The sequence below is a fragment of the Psammomys obesus genome, unplaced genomic scaffold (genome assembly GCF_907164565.1).
Source record: "Psammomys obesus unplaced genomic scaffold, mPsaObe1.curated_primary_1811, whole genome shotgun sequence".
In the NCBI taxonomy this organism is placed as follows: Eukaryota; Metazoa; Chordata; class Mammalia; order Rodentia; family Muridae; genus Psammomys; species Psammomys obesus.
Genome location: NW_026596085.1, coordinates 11,500,127 through 11,506,622, shown reverse-complemented (window position 1 = coordinate 11,506,622; position 6,496 = coordinate 11,500,127). Strand labels below are relative to the sequence as shown.

The 6,496-nt window shown below is 46.9% G+C and overlaps 1 long non-coding RNA gene across 3 annotated transcripts; it reads right to left on the bottom strand.

Moving 5' to 3' along the window:
- Window positions 1–233: 233 nt before the first annotated feature.
- On the bottom strand, window positions 234–6,295 carry LOC129691137 (uncharacterized). Of its 3 annotated transcripts, none has more exons than XR_008722412.1 (3): window positions 5,200–6,295; window positions 4,526–4,650; window positions 234–436 (listed from the first exon to the last, which is right to left on the bottom strand). It is a non-coding gene; the product is annotated as an uncharacterized LOC129691137 (long non-coding RNA). The 3 variants fall into 3 exon arrangements; XR_008722413.1 differs by having other exon boundaries at window positions 4,526–5,522; window positions 5,652–6,295; XR_008722411.1 differs by having other exon boundaries at window positions 4,526–6,295.
- Between the last annotated feature and the right edge of the window lie 201 nt (window positions 6,296–6,496).

Here is a 6,496-nt window from a genome sequence, read left to right as displayed (position 1 = left end):
GTCCTTATTTTCATTCACTAAGCAGTTAAGAGCATTTGCTGTTGAGACAGATTCCAGCACACATTGGGCAGCTTACAATGCTTGTAACCAGCAGTTAGGAACCTGCCACCCTTTTCCAGCGAAGCCACACACGTGCAAAACACACAGACATATTAAAAAAAAAAAAAAAAAAAAAAAAAACTTTAAAAACCTTCATGAAATAAGTGAGCTCAGCAAGTTCTCAAGACACAAGCGACTTTCAAATTTGTTCTTTATTTTATGTATATGTAAGTGCTAGCATATGTGTGGCGGTCAAAGGGCAACTTTTTATAGTTGGTTCTTGCCTTACAACTTGAGGCAAGGTCTCTCTTATAGGTTGCTGGTGCTCCACTGTATGCTCCAGGTTAGCTTGCCCAGGAGTTTCTGGGTGGTTCTCCACGCTCCATGGCCCATCTTGCTGTAGAAATACAAACAACCACTTTAAGCATTTACCAAGTTCTAGGGTCTTTTATTTATTATTCTGAGAAAGGATTTCTCTGTGTAGTCCTGACTGTCCTGGAACTTGCTCTGTAGATCAGGCTGGCTCCAAAAGAAGGAATAAGGAAGAGGAAGAGCTCTTTCCTTCTGGGACATAAACTGAGTAAAAAGGCCTTCCCACTGGGCGCACTGGCACATGCCTGTAATCCCAGCATGCAGAGAGGCAAAGGCAGGCAGATCTCTGGGAGGTCAAGGCTAGCCTGGTCTACAAAGGAGGTCTAGGACAGCCAAGGCTACACAGAGAAATCCTGTCTAGATTTAAAAAAAAAGTTTTGTTTTGTTTTGTTTTTCTGGGATATCAGCTGAGTAGGAACATCAGATGCGTGCTTTCTCTGAGCTAGTATATGGTTAATTTTATTTAATCCTGTTTACAGAAAGCTCTTGGATTAAAAGTGTGTGCTTAGGTTGAGCCACACCACAAGTACCTGTTTACAGTAAACAGAAAACTCTAGGATCAAAGACTGAGCCATTCCACAATTAGAAACAGGTTTTTACAGTTCACAGTTTCAGGGTTCACAACAGCATCAAATATCCTGCAACATTTCAAACTCTGAGATCCATCTACCTGCCCCTCTGCCTCCCAAATGCTAGGGTTAAAGGCATCTACCACTACCTCCTCAGACCAAGGATTTAAAGTCTATATTCTTTCCAAAAAGCACTAGTAGAGAGTCTCTGGGATCTAAAATTAAGCAACAATTTATTAAACTGAATGTGAAAATTATGATTTCAAAGGAAACATTGATAAATGCAACCTTTACCAAAGTTGAACGCTTTTGCTCCACACAAGACCCTACAAGGGTCTAAAAAGGTAAGCTACAGCTAGGAAAAGTATTTGCATTCCACCCATTTGTCAAATGGTGCTACTCACTGTTATAACCTATGTATGTCCCTAACTCCTACAGGAAGCTCTCATTCCACAAGTTCCCTCTCACCTGAGCTTAGCAGCCTCTCTAGGCACTGATCTCCAACTTTCTCCCAAGGTAGTTCTTCAAGTGGTGCCCATTTTTATCATTTAGGGTATCTCAGTGGTCTCTGTGGATGGTTTCTCACTGCCTCCATAACATCCCAGTGGTTGTCTAAACATATCCCCATCACCTGCATACATACTTTGCCACCGGTCCCCAGAAAGGGGCTCCAAACCCAGCCAGCATCCCACTGAGACAGGCAACCATAGGGAATAGATTAGGAACCTGGGACTCTACTTGGTTTAGACTCTCTACACAACCCTTCCATAATGCATTTGCCAGCTTAGGACTCTCACCTGTATGTACTAGAATCGCATGTGCACACGTGTGTGCGCGCACACACACACACACACACACACACACACACACGCACACGCACACACACACACTCTCCTTTCTGAGCACTGTACCCAACAACTTGTTAGCAACCTAGGACTCTCATTTGTATTCAGCTACAAACATACTCCACTCTGAACAATGGAATGTTTCTCTTCCCCTTGAGGACTATCATTGACAAACATATTCTCAATATGTGGATACAGATAGTGTCTCCTCTAAATGAACTTTTAAGGAGAATCTACTTACTATCTAAAGTCTATGCATAATTGGGTGTGCATATGATTAAAATCAGGTGCACTATGAGAAAGAACATGCACAGCATTAAAATTTATGACTCGGTCTGTCAAAATAAAGAACAATGCTACAGATCCCTAGTAACCAAACTCCTTAAGCTCCATAAAAGGAAGCCCTGTGGCTGGACAGATGGCTTCGAAGCAAAGAGCACTTCGCTGCTCTTGCAAAGGACCCCATTTTGATTCCCTGTATCCGCATGGAAGCTCACAGTCATCTGTAATCCAGTTGTAAGGGATTTCAGGTCTTCTTCTGGCCTCTATGAGGTGGTGCATAGACATACATGCAGGCAAAACACTCATACATTTTTAATGAGTATCTTCACTCATGTGGTCCACTATTCTCTTGCAATGTGTTGTGAACTGTTCTATTTTTTGAATATTTTCTTTGCTACTTTATAATCTATGTGGACTTTTATTTCACTCTTTTTAAAATTTATTGTTTTATTAGTTTATTCACTACATATCCAAGCAGTAGCCTCCTCCTTAGTCCCCTCCCTCCCACCCTCATCTCCTCTCATGCCCCTCCCCAAGTCCACTTTATAGGGGAGGTCCACCTCCCTTTCCCTCTGATCCTAGTCTATCAGTTCTCATCAGGACTGGCTTCATTGTCTTCTTCTGTGGCCTGGTAAGGCTGCACTCCCCTCACAGGGAGGTAATCAAAAGAGGAGGCCACTGAGTTCATGTCAGAGACAGTCCCTGTCCCCATTACTAGGGAACCCACTTGGATACTGAGCTGCCATGGGCTACATCTGTGCAGGGGTTCTAGGTTGTCTCCATGAATGATCCTTGGTTGGAGTATCAGTCTCAGAAAGAACCCCTGTGCCCAGATCTTTTTCTTTTTTTTTTTTTTTCCTCTCCTTCTGGTGTTCCTGTCCTCTACAGATCTTTTTATCTCTCCCTTCTTTCATAAGATTCCCTGCACTCTGCCCAAAGTTTGGTTATGAGTCTCAGCCTCTGCTTTAATACCCTGCAGGCCTGTAGGGTAGAGTCTTTCAGTCTTACCTCTGTGGTAGGGTCCTGTCCTGTTCCCTGTTCTCTTCCTCCTCTGATGTCCATCCCATTTACCTTTCTGAATAAGGATTGAACATCTTATCCAGGGTCCTCCTTCCTGCTTAGCTTCTTTAGGTGTACAGATTTTAGTTATGTTTATCCTATATTATACATGTATGTTATATATGTATATTATATGTCTAATATCCACTTATAAGTGAGTATATACCATGTGTCTGCTTCTAGGATATCTCACTCAGGATGTTCTTTTATTTCACTCTTTAGGATTTGTTTATGCATTTTATGTATATGAGTGCTCTATTTGCATGCACACCAACATGTCAGAAAAGGGCATCAGGGTCTATTATAGATGGTTGTGAGCCACCATGTGGTTGCTGGGAATTGAACTCATGACTTCTGGAAGAGGTCTCTAGCCTCTTTATTTCACTCTTGAACAAGGGGCCAAGAACCTGAAACATCTAGCCCAAGAACCTCTCCAGTGAGAAGACCTGCACCCCTTCCTGTTATCTGGACTCTCAACCCCTTCAATTAGAAAGGTGGTTTGACCACTGTGGTGCCCCCGGACAGGGTTGGTGTACAGTCAGGGCAGGGAGCTGTAATGGATACAGCTCTTCCCAGCCTGCTCCATTTCTCAGATGGGAAATAAAGGCCTCACTGACTCTCAGCAGGAGGACTGGGACAGGGAGCAAGTAAACTAGAACTCCCTGCCCAGCATAGGTCAGTATCCCAGCCAGAGTTCAATGCTCACGTTTTGGTTGGTGCCTGCAAAACCTGTTAAAATCTGTAATGGTCAGTGTTGTCAACTTAGATAGGACCTACACCTGCCCATGAAGAAAGCCTCCAGGAACACTGAAGAATAATTTAGGATAGCCTCTGGGCATGCCTGTGACAGATTATCTTGATTAGGTTAATTGAGTAGGGAGACCTACCCTAAAAAAGGGTGGCAACATTCCCAGGATTTGGGTCTCAGACTAAGTAAAAAGAAAGAAGCTAGCTAAACACTCAAATTCATTGGTCTTTATTTCCTGACTGCAGATGCAAAGTGACAAGACCCTTCCCCCAGGACCCGAGGGGGGTCCTATGCTGAGGTTCCAATCTTCTTGGAAATTGGGCATAAACACAAGCATAAGTCACAACAAAGCCGGTTTCTGCCTCAAGATCCTGCCAAGATGGACTGCACCCTGGTACTGTAAGCCAGAATAAATTCTTCCTGCCTTATTTTTGTCAGAGTACTTGATTACAGCAATGAGAAGTGCAACCGATACAGCACCTATATAACTCCTATTAAGTCATCAATATGTTCACAGACTACTTAGTGACCACTGGTGTAGCTCCAAGATCCTAGGGATCAAGACAGCCATTCTGGAGCAGACTGTGAACACCCTTGGGGCTCCTTCATACCTGGAAACAAGGGCCTCGACTTCTGCTCTTGATCATATAGAAGCAAACACTTCTTCATACAGGAAGCCTAGCAGGCACTTCCTTTCTGAACCCTGGAGCAACAGACTCTTCTCTGTTGGGTGGTTCTGTGAGAGCAGAGATGTAAGAGGTCATGACTAGACCCTTCCCCCAGGACCCAAGGGGGTTCCTATGCTAAGGTTCCAATCTTCTTGGAAATCGGGTATGCATACAGGCACATGTCGAAACAAAACTAGTTTCTGGCTAACCAAACAGTGCTCTGCTTGCTCTTCCCCTTCTCAGGGACAGTCACTCTCAAAGGGCTGATGCTCTGCCCGTAGCATCCTCCTTCCCGTTACTGGACCCACTGCCTCACTCTAACATAACAAATAAGAACCAAGAAGGATTTCAAATGTCATCAACTCTTGTCTGGTCTTTGCCTCTTAGGGTCCCTATGGACATGCAAATATGTCCTAGCCCTCCAAAACCCTGGACATCTTGACACTACACAAGACACAGAAGGGGAAGCTTGTTCCTTGCACACCAGGCAAGTAGCCTCATTTCTCTTCCACTTCCCTTTTCTTTGTTCCCCTGCACAGCTTGGGCAGGGCTAGGAGGACTGAAAGAGTTTAGTTAGGTGGTTTAGTATGAAGCTGTACAAACAAGCCAATTGAGACCTCCTGCTGGGCTGAGTCCTCGTGGGCAAATGTTCATACTCTCTCCTAATTATTTCATTTGTTATTCTGGAACTGTTTTCCTGGGGCTTCTGAAATCCTTCCTGAAGCTAGTTCTGTCCCATCTGTCCCTCCGGCTATAAGAGAAGAGGTGGATCCCTGTTACCTTTTGCATGAGGTGTGGAGTGATGTGCAAGCGGGGGACAACATTGAGAGGTAGATTAGTAGGGAACCTGCTAGCTAAAACCTCCACCCAAGCATGTCTGGGGTGTTCCCCATCTAGACTGATATGCAGCCACCACCTTCAACCACAGGCATCAGATACCCTGAATAAAAGGCAGAGAGAGAAGACATAAATAAGGTAGGCTCAGGGTTCCAGACCAACGATGGCCAAAAGTTCCATCTGAGGAGCACTGGCAGCCCAACCACCTTCCCTTCAGGCCTTGTCTTTGAACCTTAGACACGGAATTCCAAACCATCTTCATTGACCAGTGGCCGTGAATCAGTTGCTTCAACCTGTGACCCTCATCTGGGTTTATAATCCTAAATCACAGAAGAAACTAGTCCAAAACAGCATGACAGAAGACAGCAGAGTGTGGGACAGAACTTCCGCATAAAATGACAAGCTGTGGTCCACAGTGTCTGCATAGAAAGCCCTCTGGGCCAAATCCCACTTGCAGAGATAACTTGGTCCGCACAGGAATTTGAAACTCCTTATTTCTTTTACCCAAACAGGGCCCAGGCTCTGCGCAGCTACCACCTGCTGCGTCTAGCCTCCACCCACAGTCTACCGAAAGAAGCTGCGCGCACGCCCCGACCACAGCCCGGAAACCCCGCGGCCAGCCGTTGGGAGAGCGCAGGACCACCAGTAACGGCCAAGCCCTGAGAAGAAACCGCGATGGACGCGCGCTCCCGACCGTGCAGCTAGTCTAAGCAACCGCCGCGGCGACTGCGCCTGCGTAGTCTTCGGACGAAAGCCTGACGGGTCAGGTGCGCCGGACCGCGCTTGCGTGGTTTGACGCAGAGGCCGGCGACATTGCCCAGAATGTGAGCCTGCGCCGGCGTAACCTGACCTCCGGAGGGGGGGGCGAGAGGAAACTGCGCCTGCGTCGTCTTCGCGGCCTCCGCCCCATTTGCCTTGCCCCGGCCCATCCAGCGGTCCTCTGGGCCCAGCCCCAGGAGGGGCAGGTGCGCACGGACTGCGCTTGCGCGCCCCAGCCCCGCCCCGGGCCCCGCCCCCGACCCGCGCGGGGCCCTGGGAGGGGCGCAGCGTCCGGCGGCGTCGCGGGCGGCGGGGCTG